This window comes from Protopterus annectens, chromosome 7.part1 (genome assembly GCF_019279795.1).
Source record: "Protopterus annectens isolate FY-2018-M chromosome 7.part1, PAN1.0, whole genome shotgun sequence".
Taxonomy (NCBI): Eukaryota; Metazoa; Chordata; order Ceratodontiformes; family Protopteridae; genus Protopterus; species Protopterus annectens.
In genome coordinates this window covers 355,681,318-355,700,810 of record NC_056740.1, presented here as the reverse complement: position 1 = coordinate 355,700,810, position 19,493 = coordinate 355,681,318, and the positions used below count along the sequence as shown (strand labels likewise).

At 38.1% G+C, this 19,493-nt stretch overlaps 1 protein-coding gene across 3 annotated transcripts in view; it reads right to left on the bottom strand.

Moving 5' to 3' along the window:
• Positions 1-17,022, bottom strand: part of FLNB (filamin B) — a 4,683,119-nt gene extending 4,666,097 nt beyond the window's left edge. For 2 of the 3 annotated variants that reach the window (XM_044078788.1, XM_044078789.1), the window contains exon 1: positions 16,976-17,017. The gene's annotated coding sequence lies outside the window, so the exon portion shown is untranslated. Of the gene's footprint in view, positions 1-16,975 lie in introns of all 3 variants that reach the window. The other variant, XM_044078790.1, reaches the window with a different exon arrangement.
• Positions 17,023-19,493: the final 2,471 nt, after the last annotated feature.

Genomic DNA, 19,493 nt, shown 5'->3' with positions numbered 1-19,493 from the left:
CCAGTTTCATAGTGTAACTTCATCTCTCACATAAAGTATTTGCTTGTGTCAGGAGTAAGTGGTTGTCAGTATACACGAGACAGTTGCTACAGTACATTGCCTCAGGATGCCCATGTCTATCAGGCAGGTGAGTAAAATGATGGGAAACTGCTCAACCGTGATAGCAGGCTCTTACTGTATGTTTTATTAAGGAAGGGAATGGGTTAATTTGACAGGACTGTACTGGTACCACCAAGACTACAAGAAGAACCTATACTTTGTGTATAAGGTTGATCAATAAGACAACACTGTTTAGTGTGCAACTTAGTTACTCCTAGAGCAGCAGAAATGTTTGGAAGGGTTCCACTGACAGCAGTTTAGGGAAAAACTGAGCTTCTAGGCTTTTGTATCTATACAGGGCACTATTAACCTTGCAAATGCAAGCCTTAAATACGAGCAAAGAGAAACAAGCTTTAAGCTAACTACCAATCCGGAAAGCATACAATAAGCCTTCCATCAGCAACTCCCAACTCAGGTTAGATCTCTACACCTCTGCCACAAGGGTGCAAAAACATCTTCTTAATGTATAATAGCTGATTTGAAGCCCAAGTGTAACAAGACCACACAGACTACCTACAACAGCCCTACAACTATCAGAAACAATGTAATACAGTGCAATTAACTACTAAAAACAGCAGCAGACAGTACAGCTTTTTGTTAAATTGCTGAAGTACAGTCACAGTATATAGGAGAAGTGCAAAAACTACTTAGAACCCTTTTGTGCACTTTCCAGCTCAGATAGACCAGGTAAACACCTACTGCCACTACATGAATAATCCCAGTCTTCCTAATATATATCAGCACAGTAAAGGGGTATCCAGAGTGAAATGCAACCACAACCAAATTTAAAAGATATGAAATGCTACCACAAACAAACTTAAATATATGGATACAGCAGTGTGCTATAAACAGCTTTTAAACATGTGATTATTTGATAAAAGTACATTGCTTTGTATAAATGAATGAAGAGCCACTCAATTATATAGAATTTATAAATGCACTAAAAACAAGATAAGCTGATTTATAAGCATTCCAGCCAAGACAACTACACAGAGAAATCTCAAGTGTTTCCCCAATCTATACAAACCAGGCTACCTCCTAGTGCACTAGATGGAAAATCTACTGACCTCTTGATGTATAAACAAGTGTAAAAATGCACTACTTTATCCAACAGCTAGCTGGATAATGAATTCAGAGCAAGTGAATCGGTAAAACAGACAATGAGTGGCAACATGCATTTTTCAATATAGGTATAAGGAAAGGCAAATAAATAATTCAAGATATCAACAGCAGTGTAGAAACAGATGAGCTTATTAACTCAATTTACAGTAGGGGTGGGTAGCTTAAAATCATCATGTTTAAAAAGCACATTAACAAAGGGGATGGCAGGTTGGCAAAACTAACAGGGAATCACCAGCAGTGCTTTAGTTTATTCAGACAAAGCCCAGAAATTCACTATGTATTTAGGTATCACTCAAACAATTTAACCAAAAAAGCATGTGAGATGTGCAGCCTAGATAATTTAAGTGTCTATCTCTCACAAAGAACAAAAACACCAGGCCAAGCAGATTTCTTAAAACAGAAAACAAAATGGAACAGGTAAAACAGAAAACAATCCCATCACTCACACAGAAAAAATATAAGTTTACTTTCTTCACCCATCAAGGAATCACCAGCAGTGCATTAGTTTATGCAGGCTTGACATCTTTTCAGAAAAAGACAAAGACTCAGAAATTCACTGTGTATTTAAGTGTCACTCAAAAAACAATTAAACCAATGGTAAAAAAATGTGAAATGTGCTGCATAGATAATTTAAGTGTCTATTTCTCTCATAGAACAATAGCACCAGGCTAAGCAGATATGAAAGAAATAACAGCTGGGATAAAAATGGATGTGTTTTGAGATCACAGTGCAGTATGGGCTACAATAGGAGATGACAGAGAGTTAATAAAAGAAGGGAAAGGCATAAAAAGAATGACATGAGAGGTTACCAAAACCGCAGAGATTAAAGGGGAATATAGGGTTTTATGGGAATATCGTGTGACAATGAGTGTACATTATAAGAATTGGACAGCGTTGTGGGGTGCTTAGAAGCAGAACATATTTTTGATTTTAGATAAAAAGAGTGAAGCACAGGAACAGGATATTGTACAATGATATTATAAAAAGTCATGAAATATAAACAGAACAATATCATGACTAAATAAGAGAAATAGAAAGACAGCTGTATGAAAAAATAAGTTAAAATGCTTTGCTTATATAAAGATTTTTTAAAAGAAAAAATAATGAAGGTTTCACCATTTTAGGGAAAAGTAAAAATAAGAGAAGAAAATGGATGCAATGTTTAATGAAGGAAATGTTGGATGTAGGAAGAGGGAAATAATTGTAATTATGGAAAAGTTTATAGGTACAATGTGTTAAAAGGAAATGGTACAAGAAGAAGTTTTGATTGTAACAAAAATCTAAAAATGTTAAGGATTCCCTACAAAGTGAGATTACAATGAGAGAAACAGAAGAAATGATAAAAAATGAAGTGAAGGATCAGCATCAGGACTAGATGGATTAGGTTATGAATGTTATAAAGACATGAATGAAAATGAGAAATTAATATTTTCTAATATATTAAATGAATGGACAGAAACAGAAATAACAGAAGAAGGAATCTATGGTGAAGTAGTTACGTTTATATGAAAAAAAGGTGAAAGAAAAGATATAAAAATTGGATAGTGATGGATTGGACAGTGAAATACAGATTATAAAATCCTGATGAAAGTAATATATAAAGGATGCATGAGGTTTTAGATTAAGTTACAGGAGATTTTTTTTTTTGAATCAAGGAGGGGGGGGGGGGCAAAGGAAATATTAATAGTTAAAGAAGTAACAGATATGATTTTGAAAGAAAATAAGAAAGTAAGACTAGTGACACTAGATGCACCCAAGGGATATGACAAGGTTAGTCATAAAGTAAACAGAAGATTCATTAATGACATATGAGATAGGAGAAAAAAATCAATGTTATAAAAAAGTGTTATGAATGTCATGTTTGAAAGTTATGGTAAACAGATGAATGGGAGAAAAGATAAAAATTAAGAGAGGAGTTGAATATGTGTCTGTCTGTATTTGTAATGAATGTGGTGATTCAAATGTATGTGTGAAATGAAAGAAGCAAAATGGAATATGGGAAAGGAGATATAATACTAATTTGTCTGTCATATGCAGATTATTTAGTGATTTTTGGAGTGAAGTAATGGTATGAGTAGAGGGATTATTAAAGAAAGTTGTGTTATAGTTGAATAAAGAAAAAAGAAAATGGTTTGATGAAAGTAAGAAAATAAGTGGAATATAATATACTAGGGAGTAAATAAGTATATTAGGAGTGAAATCTGGAGAGTATGGAAATGTAATAGAACAAAGGGAAAATGATGGAAGAAATAAAAATGTTATATTGAGAAATTTTAATCTATCATTTAACAAAAGGTTTATATGTTGAATATACTCATATTAGAAAACTAATATTTGGTAGAGTTACAGGTTTCCATCTGCAATGAACAAATAAATGTTAGATTTTTTTTTTTTTTTTGTATTTTAGTTGGGGAACAAGACAGAATCCAGTGAAAAGAGGGGTGATCTACAACTGAAAAAAAAAAGAAAAAACAAAGAAAAAGGAGGCTTGAATCTAAAAAATGCTGCAGTGTACTTAGGATCTATGCCTTTTTTCTCTGAGTAATACAGAAGGTGAAAGAGAGAGAGAGTTACAGATAATGAGGAACTATTATATGTAACGCATGAAGACATGGAAATGTGAAGGAGGAAAAAAAAGTGGCAAACAAGAAAAGATAGAAGGAAAAAATATGATAACAATATAAAATTAATGAGATTGATGAAAACAGAAAATCATGGTATACCAATATTTTAGAAAAATATTATATGGTTTATCCTTGGAAGGAATAAAAATAAGGTATAAGAAATTGTATAAAGAACAGAAGGAAAAAGTCTGAGAAAGTTTACGAAACGGAGGATTTCCTGTGGAGCAGTTAATTGGGTAATTTAGAAGCAAAAATAATGTGAAATATTAGGCATTGGAAGAAAGAAAATGTGATGAGTGCAATTAGAAAGAAATAGCAAAACAATGTTTTAGAATGTAAAAAATGAACAGCTTTGAATAATTAAATTAGGAATATAAATGAGAAGTATTTAAAATATAACAATGGCTATAATATTATATGGAAAATGGGAGAAAGAAAAAAATGGAAAATTAGAAAATGCAACAGAATACTGTTTGCAGAAATTTTGAAATATTAAAATCACAAGATGGTTATGAAAGAAAGGATGGAGATTAATAATGAATTTTAAAAAAGTTGTTGACGGCTTAGAAAAATCTATTTTTTGCGATTTTGTCTTGAAATAAAATGTAAATATTTTTTTTCTGTGTGTATTGTATGTTAAGGATTAAAAATGGAAAGAAATGTGATATGTTATGAACGTTAATGTGTAAATAATGTAAAGAAGTGTAAATAATGAAAAATATAAATAAATAAAGTACCCCCTACTCTTTTTGATGAGTGAAGATGTCTGTGTGTAATGTCTCATGCAAAGGAAGGCACAGTCATGAGTGCAGCACCACCCTCCCTCTTATACTGCACTGCAGTGTCAACACAGGAAAAATAATCTAAAGACCTGGTGTAGGAAGAGAACCCACAACCTCCTCCAACAAATGCAGATGTGTTACCAGTTGAGGTACTGAGATTGTTATCATATAATGACAAATGGATACTGAAGGAATCAAACCAAGGATGCTTATTAATAGCACACAGTCAGTCCTCTGCATATAACTGTCAGATCCAGGTTTTGAAACTGCTGCAGCCAAACATACGGAACAGTAAATTTCTGCAAGGGCCCTAGGGTACATGTTGAACAATTGAAATGAGTGTTCCTTACCCAGAGTCCCTGGGAACATTCCTGTGCATTCATACAAGATGACAAGAGTCAGCATTATTGTCAATGGTCTCTGCTAGTTCTTTGATAATATACGTGTGATGATATTTGGACCTCTCATCTTGCAGCTGAGAATGCCGATCTGTAGCTAAGTTACTTGTGCATCAGACTAGAACTTAATTTTATACAGTAAATGTACTCGATTTTGCCATCATACATTAATTTTTTGCTTTAATTTTACATGCAATATGTTCAGGTGGTACTGCACTGAAAATGTGGGAGATTTATTATAAATGGTTTTCAGTATGCCACATGGTTAATACCTAGCAAAACAGAAGGGCTTAACTTTCATTTTTTTTTATAAACAGCTATTAGTCTTGACAATAATTTCAATGGAATTTATTGTAGATATAAATTTTCATGGTAAGCAAGGCAAATGTGTTTTTATTTCAGCTGTGGATGTCTTACAGTTGCTGACATACTAAAATAAAAACAGTACATCACATTTCAAAACTAGAAAAAGGCATAAAGAAAATCCAACAACCCCTCCCCCAAAAAATAAAGGTACACAATGAGCCACTACATTTATTTATTTTATTTATTTATTTAACATTTGTTAACCGGGCTGGTCCAGCTGGATATATTTCCATTTTCAGTGGAGGCACGGGGAGAAAAGCTCCAATTTCAACAATCACCAGCACAGCAAAAAAGGTTTAAAATTGAATACACATTAGTCTAATAGATACAACATACATCAACAGCTCATTTTACAGCATGTAAGTCTAGGGCAGTCCATAGACATTATTAGAGGTATCTTTAAACCCTAGGTAAAAATAGTTACACAGACAATAACTTTCCTATGATTAATTTACTAAACATATTATCAGAAAAATAGTTAGGGAAGAAAAGGAGGAGGTATAAAGCAAAAGACAGGAAATACTACCAACAGGGTACATTCTTAGCTAAGTAGAAAGGATAATAATTGTTGTCAAGTAGTAGAGATTATTTGAGTTGCCTCTAAAGTAGAGGGATAGACAGGAAAGAGAAGAGAAGAGTAGAATGGCAAGAAATGACAAGAGATATCTAGAGATTCAGTCTGGGAAATAGCAAGGGCCTAGCCAGTGATTTTTAAGATTTTAAGATATTTCTTAAGATTTTGCTTAAAGAGAGAAAGGGATGGAAAAAGATCATCATACATCCCTGAAATAACCTAGACATGTCTCTGAAGGAGAATTTCTTTGGCACTTGAGATAAATATTCACAAACTTGACAATGACAGTACAAAGGAGGCATCAGGAACCAGTGCGGGCCACATCCTGGCACACTGAACAGTTGTAAACAGTAATAGAACTGGAGGATGGCACATATTGATTTCTAGACAGCATCCTTAAATATACACAGAAATAATGCAGGTGATCATGTCAACAGGCTGCATGTTTATCTGACACGCACATCTGCTCATCTGCCTCTTACACAGCAACAGAAAGGCAAGAGAATGCAGCAGTGCTCCAGCCTTTGAGCTCTTTACTTGGGTAAACAGTAAAACGACTGGACTCACTTTGAGCATGAATAATGCACAATATTACATGTTAGTTACCCATGCACAATAGATGGCCCGTTCAGGTTGCATCAATATATTTGAAACGACCAAGACCTAGTGCCATTGTATTTTTTTTTTTTTTTTTTTGGTAAATAGTACACAGGAATTTAGCACTGCCTGGATTAGTAATCCTAGGAGGTGGATGGTAAAATATCTATATCTGATGTTGTCCTTCTCATTCTTACTTATTGATGATCCTCAGATCTGGCTCGGTCACATTTTCCAGACTTTGGAACCAGGTCTCGAGCTCCTCCCTCTTCCCAAATTGCACCACACTGTCCCTACTTCCTCAGATCTTGTTTGCCACCATTGTGGTCAGATGGAGGATTCAGTGTCTTAGAATGTATGAAGTTCTTATTTTTCCAAAATGATCTACTATTCTTATAGGTTCATTGCTCTCTTAATTTTCAGGCTTCTTTCCTCCCTCACTGACCATTTGTGGCTGGAATTTTTATTTTCTGTCTCCTGTCTGGTTGTTGCTTAACCCGGATCATCTTTCCTGGCTAGGTGATTATAGGTCTTACTTGCATGTGACAGAATTTAATCTATTTATTTCATCTGATTCAGCTGACTTCACATGGCTAGATACATTGTTTTTATTTTTACAGTACTAAGTTCTGTGTTTCCTTGGCCCCCATTGTTGATCTGTTCTGTTAGTTTCAGGTTTTGTCTCTGTGTCTTGTCATGCCTCAGAGAGCTCATGCAGGGCAGTTGAGGTAGTGGTTTCTGTACAGGATCTGGTTGTTATTTCAGTGCTTCTCTCAACAGTACAGACTTTTCTTGGTCCGTTAAAGGGAGAAGTTAAAAAATCATTATAGTTGACTTTTAGACTTCAATCACATAATATGCAGTCGCTGTGTGCAAAAAAATACACAGAAACAGTTTGCAACATAAGAATTTAGTTATATCATTTTCTTCCTGTTTTCCCTCTGTAAAGCACTCGGTGCCACCTAGGAGTACTATGTTGCTGATGTATATAGTTTCTTTGTAGGGTCCTGGGGTTTGTATCCTCCTTCTTACTTGATTGGGTCTCCTTGTTTTTCAGGGGTTTCTAGCCTCAAACTGCTGCTGTCTTGTGTGCTATTCTGTCCTCCTTTCTGGTTTCTCTAAAAAGGAAAAAAAAGAAAGAGAGAGAAGGTGGAGCCAACTCTTCAGCTAAGGTTCTTACTGGTTTCTATCAGGGCTCAACCCCCCCCCCCCCCCATCATATAGAAATGGACCTACACAAAGAGGAACTGAGATCCATGGTCTCAGATCCGAACTTCCTAGGGCCTCCTTCAAATCCTAAAGCTTTGGATCTGAAAGATTCTGCCCCATGATGTCTTTTGCCACTTATCTGCTGACTGCTACAGATCCCAAGACTTTGAATCCGTATAGCTGAGTTTTTTGCTGTGAGATGCTAGACATCAGACACTAAATATAAAATAGTGGCTTGCAATCAAATCACTGGCAAATCACTGGAAATGATGGTTTATGTCAGATGTCATTGGGCTGTTCTTTGATCTGGAGGGTACGGATCTGGAGCTTTGGAGCTAACGTTTGCCTCTTTTGGATCTGAGGATCTCAGATCCAATGTATGGCAAGTCTCCCAGAGGCAGCTGAGCTGTTCTTCTTTTTTGGATCCAGAGCCTTTGGATCCGAAGCATTTAGCTGATAATCTCTCCTCAGATCAGTGTTTCTAGGATTATATGGCAGCAGGTCAACTAGAAAAAACGGGCTTTTTGTGGGATCCATTTGCTTTGGATCTGGAGACATCAGCTAACATTGGGCTTCCCTCAGATCCGGGACATCCCTCTGTATGTGTTGCCAGTGTGATACACCTTCTGTTCTTGGGCATCCTTGTTTTTCAGATGACACTAAGACACTCCAGCCCATGGAGAGTAGAACGGCTGGTTGCTAGTTTTCTTTGAGGCTCACCCCCCCCACACACACACACACACACTCAGCTAAGAATACAGAGCTACAAAACAAATGTTCTTGGATCCAACTAACTGATCTGAAGCTCCAGAAGCATCCTCCTTTAATCCAACAGGCTTGCTCCCTTTGGTACTCCTCCATAGTTCTGTGGTTAATTCATCGGATCCTGCACCTGTGGATCTGATGGACTGAGATTTTACTTGGCAGATGGACATGATGCATAGGGATCTAGGCAGATTGAATTCGAATGGTTTCACTGCTGCTTTTTGTCCTTCTTATTCATGGGATCCTAAGCTTATGATGCTACAGATTTCAGTCCATTCTGCAATGACCTATTAACATCTTGTATCCAAATTCTTTAGATCCTAAGATGTTGGAGTAGGTAAGGTTTTCTTTGAATATTAAACCCCCTTGGATCAGGCGGTCAGGCAAAGTACAGTTGTGTACACTTACCATAAATGTAGATGTTCAAGTGTATTCACTGTTGCAGTCTTCACATTTGGGTTGTCTGCCTGCAGGTAGCCCTCAGCCGGCTTGAATACCAGAGTCTTGGATTCCTGCGTCAGATGCTGTCTCTTCTTCCATGACGTCAGGTTGTCAGGGGTATAAGACATGCAGCCGACGTCATTACATCAGTTTTTCTTGCCCCAAATGTCAGGTGTCCCCACAGTGGGAAGCAATTGTATGTTATGGTACACCTCCATCAAAAAACAAATACACCAGAAAGCTTAAATACACCAATCAAGAAGGAAAGGTAGAGCCAAGAGAAGTCAGGGGGCTGGAGGGAGGGTAACCAGGACTGCAACAGTGAATACACTCGAACATCTACATTTATGGTAAGTGTACACAACTGTACTATGTTCTTTGTGTTTCACTGTTGCAGTCATCACATTTGGGTTGATTCCCAAAGCTAAGGAAGGAAGGAGGAAGTTAGAGAGCATTAGGACCAGTTAATAAGCCCTGCAAGACTGCAGTGGCAAAACCAGCTCTGAATTTAGAAAAAATAGGCATGTGGTAATGCTTGGTGAAGGTATGTGCAGAGCTCCAGGTAGCAGCTTCTAGGATGTCCCTGGTAGGGACTCCTCTGAGAAAAGCTGTAGAGGTAGATGCAGCCCTGGTAGAATGTGATCTTATCCCCTGTGGGGTAGGTTTTCCATGGTGCTTATAGCAGAAATGAATGTGATGTGCTATCCATTTAGAAATGGTTTGCTTTGAAATGGCCTTCCCCTCTACCCCTGCAGCAAAGCCAACTAGCAGCTGTTCAGATTTTCTGAGAGGCTTAGTCCTGTCCAAATAAAATCTAAGTTGTCCAGAGAGTGCAGTATTCGTTCTCCTTTGTTTTGTGGATTAGGGAAAAAGGTAGGCAAATGAATGGACTGATTTAGGGCCACACTAGACACCACCTTGGGCATAAGGGAAGGGTTGGTCCTGAGAGAAACCCTGTCTGCATGGAAGATAATGAAGTGTTCCATCGCCATAAGGGCCTGTAATTCAGACACTCTTCTAGCTGAAGTGATGGCTAAAAGGAAGGCTGTTTTCCAAGAAAGGAATTTCAACTCTGCAGTTGCAGCTGGCTCAAAGGGAGGGAGAGTGAGCTTTTCCAATACAAAGTTAAGGTCCCAGGCTGGAGTAGGGGCTATCCTGGGGGGGTCTTAGGTTTTTGGCCCCTCTAAGGAATTGCTTTAGCAGGGGGTGAGAAAAGAGGGGTGGCTCAGTATTATAATGTGCTGAAATGGCACAGGCATGAATTTTAATTGACGAGAAGGATAGGCCCTTGTGGAGCATTTCTGTTAAGTACTGAAGAATATGAAGTAAGCTGGACACTGTTGTGTCCATCCCCTGAGTGTGGCTCCAGGAACAGTATCTTTTCCACTTTTCAGCACAGGATTTTCTGGTACTAGGCCTTCTTGCCTCCAGAATGACATCTAGTACCTGCTTACTGAGGGATGCTATTGGAGAGCTCAAGGAATTAGCCAGGCTGCAAGGTTCAGGGTTTGAAGCTGAGGGTACAGAATCTGGCCCACCTGCTGGGACAGCAGGGAAGGGGTCTGAGGCAGGTGCCATGGCTGCAGTAGTGTCATACTGCACAAGAGGGGGTACCAGTGCTGGCGTGGACAGTCAGGTGCAATCAATATTGTCCTTGGCTTGTCCTGTTTGATGTTTAGCAGAACCTTCGAGAGGAAAGGCAGAGGGGGAAAGGTATAAACTAAGAGGCTTTCCCAGGTAAAGGACAGGGCATCCACTTTCCAGGCTTGACTGTGGGAAGTCCTTGTGCAGAATTTGTCCAATGGGTAGTTCTGAGGGGAGGCAAACAGGTCTACCTCTGGAGCCCCCATTTGTTCCTCAAGAGGTTGAATATTTTTGGTTCCAGTTTCCATTCGTGTGGGTCCATGAGATTTCTGCTTAGGTCATCTGCCAGTGAATTTAGCTTGCCTGGCAGGAATTGAGCTTGCAGGTGCACTTGGTAGCTCAAGGCTGTGTTCCACAGAGCCATGGCTAGTCTGCAGAGAGGGTATGAGTGGGTTCCCCCCTGCTTGTTTATGTACCACATAACTGTGGTGTTGTTAATCTTTACCAATAATTGTCCTGGAATAATGTGGTCTTTGAAGGCTGTCAGGGAATTCTGTACAGCTAACATTTCTTTTTGGTTGATATGCAGGTGCATCTGTCTCGGGTTCCACTTGCCCTGAATGCACTGCCCTGCCAAGTGAGCCCCCCATGCATAGTCTGATGTGTCTGTTGTTAGGGTTTGGGCAGCAGGGGGTAGAGTGAATGGCAGTCCCTTGTTGTGTTGGCAGGCTTCTGCCCACCAAAGGAACTCTGTCTTTATACAAGGAATGATAGGAATCATTGATTCCAGGTCCTAAGAATGTTGACACCATAGGCTTTTTAGATACCAATGTAGTTTCCTCATATGCAGTCTTGCATATAGAATTAGTAGAATGCAAGAGGCCATGAACTCCAGGGCTTGCAGACGTTTCCTTGCAGATAGCTGGGTCTTTGTGGCCAATAGTTTGAAATAGGTTGTCAAATAAACTTGTTTCTCTGGAGTGAGGAAGGCCATTTGGGAAGTTGTGTTTAAGCTTGTTCCAAGGAATACAATCTGTTGGCAGGATACTAGGTGAAATTTCTTTTCATTTATGGTGTACCCCAGAGAGGTTAGAAGTTTCTTTACAAATGCCAGATGATTTAATAGCAAGTCCTGGCTTTCTGCCTGAATCAGACAATCGTCCAAGTATGGATATATTTGAATTTTTCTCTGCCTGCAAAATGCAATGGCTGGAGTTTATCACTTTGTGAATACCTTGGGCATAGTAGATAAGCCAAAGGGAAGTGCAGAGAACTGATAGTGCCTGAAGTGTAGGTATTTCCTGCAAGATTCCCTTATTGGAATGTGCAGGTAATTTTCCTTTAAGTCTAAGGTTGCCAACCAGGCATCTTTGCCTAACATAGGAAGCAGCTGTTGAAGTGTTAGCATTTTGAATTTTGGGATTACCAAAATGGTGTTTAGAATAGAGAGGTCCAGAATAGGACGCCAGGAGCTGTCTTTTCTGGTACCAGAAACATTCTTGAATAAAAACCTTGTCCCCTTTCTTCTGCTGGGACAGGTTGATACTTAGAAGAGAGAGAACCTTCTGTTGGGCCTCTGCCCACTGATTTGGGGGTAGGTCTGGCCAACCGCTTGGGGTTGGTAGGGTGTGGAAGTGGAATCTGTATCCTTGGGAAACTATATTCAAAACCATTTGTCCTGGGTAATGAGTTCCCAGTTTTTTGCATGCAGGGCGAGCTTTCCTCCTAAGGGAGCAGGCAGTTGAGCAGGGCTTGGAAGGGTTAAGGTTAAGTCATTGCACCATTTTTCCGTAGAGGGGTGCCTTACTACTCCCTGCTTTGAAAGTGGGAGCCCCCCACTGCTTAGGCCTGTGCGTAGCCTGAGACTGTAACCTAGGTGGTCTGCTGTTCCTGGGTTTGGACTGAGAAGGTCTGGAAGAGACTGGAGACGACCATTTCTTTGAAGGCCAATGCCGACTAAATCTGGGAGGCTGTGCTTGCAGGAAATCTTTAACAGTTTGCATAGATTTAGCTTTTTCCTCCATCTTTTTGAGGACTTCTTCTGCTTTGTTGCCAAACAGGCGGTCTTGGTTTAAGGGAGCATCCAGTAATTTAGCTTTAACATGATCTGGCAAGTTTTGCTCCTTAAGCCAAGCTTGCCTTCTAAGTAAAGACCCAGTGACAGCAGCCCTGCAAGATGCTTCTAAAGAGTCAAAACCACATTACAAAGTATGTAAACATATGACCATGAAGCACATAAGACCACCTTCTCATATCCTTTCTGAATCACATACACAAATATATACAATCAATATTTCCAAATAAAAGCACTGAATAGTAACAGTTCATATTAACAGTGCACAAAATCTAGTATCTTTTTGTAGAGTGAACCATCTGCAAATTCCACAGTATCATTTCATGATAAAGATTTGTACACACCACCTCCCACCTCTTACTTTTCCAAATAGCTATGATGTTTATAACGAGGCAATGACATTTTAATAAACCAGCCTTGACAAACTGATTTTCAGACAGTAGAGGGTTACCCACACCATAACAGTGATGCTGTCTCTTTCACAGTAAACTACAAAATACTACCATCAGAATGCATCTACATGGAACTAAATATGTAGCTGAGGAAACAGGATTGTTGTATTATAGACAATGAATGCTGACAACATGTTCTGATGAAGCAAAACCTTGGTACATGCAGTGGATATAAAAAGTGTACACACCCCTATTAAAATGCCAGCTTTTTGTGATATAAAAAAATGAGACCACAATAAATCATTTCAAAACTTTTCCCACCTTTAATGTGACCTATAACCTGTACAATTCAATTGAAAAACAAACAAATCTGTTAGGGGAAAAATATAAAAAATAAAAAACATACAATAAGCTGGTTGCATAAGTGTGCACACCCTTAAACTAATACTTTGTTGAAGCACCTTTTGATTTAACTACAGGATTCAGTCTTCTTGGGTAGGATTCTATCAGCATGGCACATCTTGACTTGGCAATATTTGCCCACTCTTCCTTGCAAAAGCACTCCAAATCTTTCAGATTGCTTGGGCATCTCTTGTGCACAGCTCTCTTCAGGTCACCCGACAGATTTTCTATTGGATGGGTCTGGACTCTGGCTGGGCAATTCTAATACTTTAATTTTCTTCTGGTGAAGCCATTCTTTTGTTGATTTGGCTGTATGCTTGGGGTCATTTTCATATTGAAAGGTGAAATTCCTCTTTCATCTTCAGCTTTTCAAGCAGACGCCTGAAGGTTTTGGACAAAAAGTGACTGGTATTTGGAACTGTTCATAATTCCCTCCACCTTGAGTAAAGCCGCAGTTCCAGTTGAAAAAAAAAGCAACCCCAAAGCATGATACTGCCACCACCATGCTTCACCATGGGAATGGTGTTCTTTTGGTGATGCGAAGTGTTGTTTTTTGCGCCAAACATTCCTTTTGGAATTGTGGGCAAAAAGTTCAACCTTGGTCTCATCAGACCATAACACATTTTCCCACATGCTTTTGGGAGTCTTGATGTCTTGTTTTGCAAATTTTAGCTGGGCCTGGATGTTTTTCTGTTTAAGAAAAGGCTTCCATATTGCAACCCTACCCCATAGTCCAGACATATGGAGAATATCGGAGATTGTTGTCACATGTAGTACATAGACAATAAGGCCAGGACAGTGATAAAGCTGAAACTGTAGCCATTCTAACACTGAAGAAGGATATGTAATCCAAAAGCTTTGTTGTTTTATTAAAGTATCTGGCGTTTGTCTGGAGCTGTATTTATTGGACATGTAGTACATAACCAGTACTTGCCAGAAATTCCTGCAGCTACTTCTGTGTTGCTGTAGGTCTCTTGGCATCCTCCCTGACCAGTTTTCATCTTGTCTTTTCATCAGTTTTGGAGGGGACATCCAGTTCTTTGCAACGTCATTGTTGTCCCATATTTTCTGTACTTTTTGATGACTGTCTTCACTGTGTTTCATGATATATCCAATGCTGTGGAAATTTTTTGTACCCTTCTCCTGACTGATACCTTTCAACAATGAGATCCCTTTGATGCTTTGTAAGCTGTCTGCGAAACATGGCTTTTACTGTAGCAGGCAACTGAGTAAATGTCAGGAAAATCCTACTAGGACAGCTGAACTTTAATTGGGGTTAGTCAGAGTCTCTTTAATTGATGGCAGGTGTGTACCCAAGAAGACTGAATGCTGTAATTAAGTGAAAAGTGGTTCATCAAAGTATTAGTTTAAGGGTGTACCCACTTATGCAACCAGCTTATTGTACATTTTTTATTTTTTATATTTTTTCCCCTAACAGATTTGTTTGTTTTTCAATTGAATTGCACAGGTTATAGGTCATATTAAAGGTGGGAAATGTTTTGAAATGATTTATCATGGTCTCATTGTTTATATCACAAAAACCTGGCATTTTAACAGGGATATGTACACTTTTTATAGCCACTGTATACCATCAGTCTGACTTTCTGCAGGAATTCCTTTCACTATTAGAAACATTCCAGCTACCTGCACTATTCATCAATCTCGAGGACGAAAAATGTGAGTCCCTGCTAGATCAAAACCTAGGATTTTTAATGTGTACTTCTGTGTTCCCACATCCCCCTATCTGTATCTACTAGGTCTAGGGTCACTGCACCTTAGGGTAAAAGCAAAACTACAGAGTACAAATCCAGTATTTGAAAGTTACAATTTTACTCCTCACAATTTCAAGGGAAACCCCATCAAGCCAACTATTTTTATGGCATTAAATGTGTAAAGTGTTTTAACAATATTGCTAACAAATATTAAGTCACACTTTTTGTGGAACTTAGCACAATGTGTAGGCTCTTGACTTATCCTTCATGTGATTAACCTAGTTGGAGATAATTTCCATCTTGTAAGGCTGCAATGACCTGCAAAGGAAAATGTAACAGTAAGAAACCTAACAAAATCCAGAGCTTTTTTTTCTAAATCACGATTTCATTGTACGTGACTGTTGTAGTTACTGATGGCAATTTAAAATGATAATACTCTATGCCACCAAATAATTCATCTAAAAACATTAATGATTGTATTACAGAAAATGAAATTGTTTGCCTGCTGTATTTCAAATATGGTAAAAAGCCCCCTCATTAAATCCCAGAATATGTCCAGATGGAGACCAGTATTTTGAACACATAATATGAACTTCAAAGTGAAATTGCTGATGCAATGTATTGCTTCACAGATTTCAAAGAATGCTGACTTCTGCAACAGTTGAACCAAGATCTTTATGCAGATTGTACTAACCAGTGAAATGGCCATAATGTCAAATGACTAGCTTTTTGGAAACAGATTATGTTTGCTATCAGTGTTTAGTTTACTTAAATTTGCCCTGAATTCAGAACACCCAAGCTCTAGATGTAAAAATAAATAGAATTTGCCAGTATATTTCCATGTCTTCCCCCAAAGAGCACCATACCTCATTACAAAAACTAATAGCCTGACTTCTATTCCATTACATTTCAAACATTTAAACTGTCTCTATTGCCCCCAGTGACTTCTGAATTTAAGCAAATAAAAACTGTCTACATCCTTTGATCAAATGCGGATAACCCAATTACTTTAATGAGGCCATCATTTGTGAAGGTATTAGGAGCGAATACATTTTACAAAATAGTCCGAGGAATATGGGACTCCGTGCTGTAGAATATCAGGAATATTAACCAATTAACAAACCTCTCTAGTAAAGTAGTACAGCATTTTACTGAAGAATACAAATGCACATACAATGATGTGATGGAAAAACACAAAGCAGCAGACATATACTTGCAAAATCAATAGTATAACAACCGTTTATTCTCATAAAGGAAACATTTTTTCCAGAGATGCTACGTAAGCAGTGGAATTTCTGTCATTAAATTTGCACAACAATAATTGAAAGACATTAATATGTAAAACTGATGACAAAGCAAACTACATAATTTCTAACAGCACTACCTTATAATCTGTGCAATGTTATAATGAAGTGACATAACGATTAAGTTCATGCTTTTGTACTTGGGTTTGTCTTAGGTAAAATATTTCATACTGTCAGTTATTGGTCTGTTTATTATGCATTTGCAGTTATTGTACTGTGTGCGTGTGCATGTACGTGCACACGTACGTGTGTGTGTGTGTGTGTGTGTGTGTGTGTGTGTGTGTGTGTGTGTGTGTGTGTGTGTGTGTGTGTATGTATGTGAGAGAGACAGAGAGTGAGAGAAAAACAGAGACAGAGACATTCAAATATGTTGTAATTGCTTATTGGTCCAGTTTTGTGGCTGAAAAGGACATGTGGGACCAGTCCACTCCTCTTTTAACAAATGAAAAAATAAAACAAAAATAAAATATAAAAATGTTTCTGAGGCTTTGTGGGTTATTGCTATAGTAAGCTGCCCAATTAAAACTTACCTTAATCTAAAATTCTTTAAAAGTCTCTGGCTCCTTGGATTTCTAGCCTTCAAAGAGACAAACAGAATCAGTCACACATACAGTTTAAATACTTAGTCCATCAAGTAGCAATTTCTTAAATAAGGCACATTATAAAAAAGCACTCAACAATTTCAGTGTTCAAGCCTATCAGCTTGTATGTTTTATATTTTAAAATAAAATAACTCTTCTTATATCTTAAGTATTGCTTTATGTCTACTTTTAAATCCAGAGGGTGCTACAACAAAATTGCAAATTTAAACATATCCAACCTATGTGGACATTGTTGAAACGTTTTGCAGCAGTTCTTGTTATCTGCTGATGCATAATATCTCCCAGATGCTCAAAATTGTTTTTTAATACTCCTGTTAGTTTCCCCTATATAATATTTGGGGCATGAATGAAAATAAAATAAATAACTCCTATTGAAACATGATAAAAATTGTGATATATTAAATAAGTAATTTATAATACAATTGCTTCCATTTACCACACTCAACATTACCAGTATCATGTACTTCACTACTCTCTCTCCTATATGCAAATCTATGGTTAGCTGTAAACAGACATTTTAAAGACCATAAAATATGTCAATATTTACTCACAATTTGAACCATCATATGTGTACAAAAACTCAGACATTTGAGAGAAATTCTGTAAAATTTCAAAATGGCTAATTATTCAGAAGAAGGAATACCTGTTTGTGCATTTACATACAGTTTTTGTAAATGTACACATCCGCATATGTACTCATGCAAAAAGATACACAGACATGGACACATCTATGGGCAATGTAGAGACCTACTAATTAATGTAAACACATTTGACTTGAATAAAGAAAGAAACCATGTGGACACTAGGAGGCTGTGTGGACTCTAAGAAGAAACCAAACTGGTGAACAAAGAATTATGAGGCATTAGTTAAAACAAATAATCTTCCTGCATTTAAGCAAAGTTCAAACAGGCAAATAGTAATCAGCTTTTCATATCTATGACTAGAAGACCATCTGACCAGACTGGACATGCTAAGATTATTTTTCTTTCGGCTTTTTCCAGTTAGGGGTCGCCACAGCGGAACTCCGGTCCGCTAATAATTAGCAGTAGATTTGTACAGTGCCAGCTCGACACCCAACCTTCAACTAAGGCACACCCATTCACACATGTCTTTCGAACGCCACTTGACTGCAGGGAGGACATGCAGACTCCACACAGAAGGTGCTCCAGCCGAGAATCAAACATGAGAGGAGTTGGGAGGGTGGCCTAATGGTTAAGGTGTTTGCCTTACAAACACAAGGTGCAGGGTTTGAGTCTCACAAGGGATAATTGGCTAGGCTTAAAATGGCTCACAAGGGCAGTTAGCTTAGTATGAACCCATGAGAACCTCTTGCTGTGAGGTGGCAATGCTACCGCTGCACCACTGAAAGATTGAAATTCAAAATTATTTTATGGTAAACAGCATTATTCAATGTTTTATTCTAAATAATAGCATCAATACAGCTATTAACAACATTAACAAATGTGAAAAATGTATCTTATAGAACAGGGAAATGATAAACAGCTAAATTAAATTTGTAACAATAACATTTTTAGTCATCTCTTGTCCCTCTGGACTATTTCACTGCCAAACTTGTATTCTTCTTTTGCCTGTTTGAAAATATAAGGATTCAGTATTTCCTGAAGTCAGTTTCTCCTGACCTGAAAGAAGACTGGACATTATTTGAAAATGTCCCAGTCTCCTTAAGGTCCTTGGTTGATTTAAATCCCACAGAACTGTTTCCACAGGTCTTGGTTAGCAGTCATGTTCTACACAGAAATACCTTGCACATTTATTACTATGATATTTTAGACAAAATGTTAGTGAGGTGATTATCATATCTATTCTCACATCTTACTAGGTTAAGAATGAGGAATTATCACTGGGGAAAAGTGTGAGGCTGAGAAAAGGAATGGCGGTATCACATCATTATCAAACAGAGAATATAGTCACATGATCAGATTTCCTAGACCATATGACACAAGGCACAGTTTTTCAAAGCACAGTAGTTGTAGAGAACCTTCTGAAGTGTGCCTTAACTTGGAAGCACAAATTGATCACAAAGGTACTCTTCCAGGAAAATACTCTAATCTAAACATACCAGGAGAAAATGTATAGAGACTTTCCTATGTAACAGGCTAATGGACTCTGCAAATAAAAACAAGCCGCAAGAAAAGCGTCAGTCTGTGCCATGGAAACCTGTGTAAACTAATAGATTAACCATCTGGAAAAAATAATAAACATGACCAAGATGGGGTGGCACAGTGGAAAAGTGAGCAGTGTTGCAGCTTCATTGCAAAAGCTTCCCCAGTTCAATTCTCAGCTTAGGAGCATTTTATATACAGTCTCTAAATCCTCACTGTGTCTGCGTGAGTTTTCCCCAGATGCTCTGCTTTCCTCCCACCTCCCAAAGACATGCAGTAGGTGAACTAACATTTTCTTAATTGCCTATAGACGTGTGTGAGTG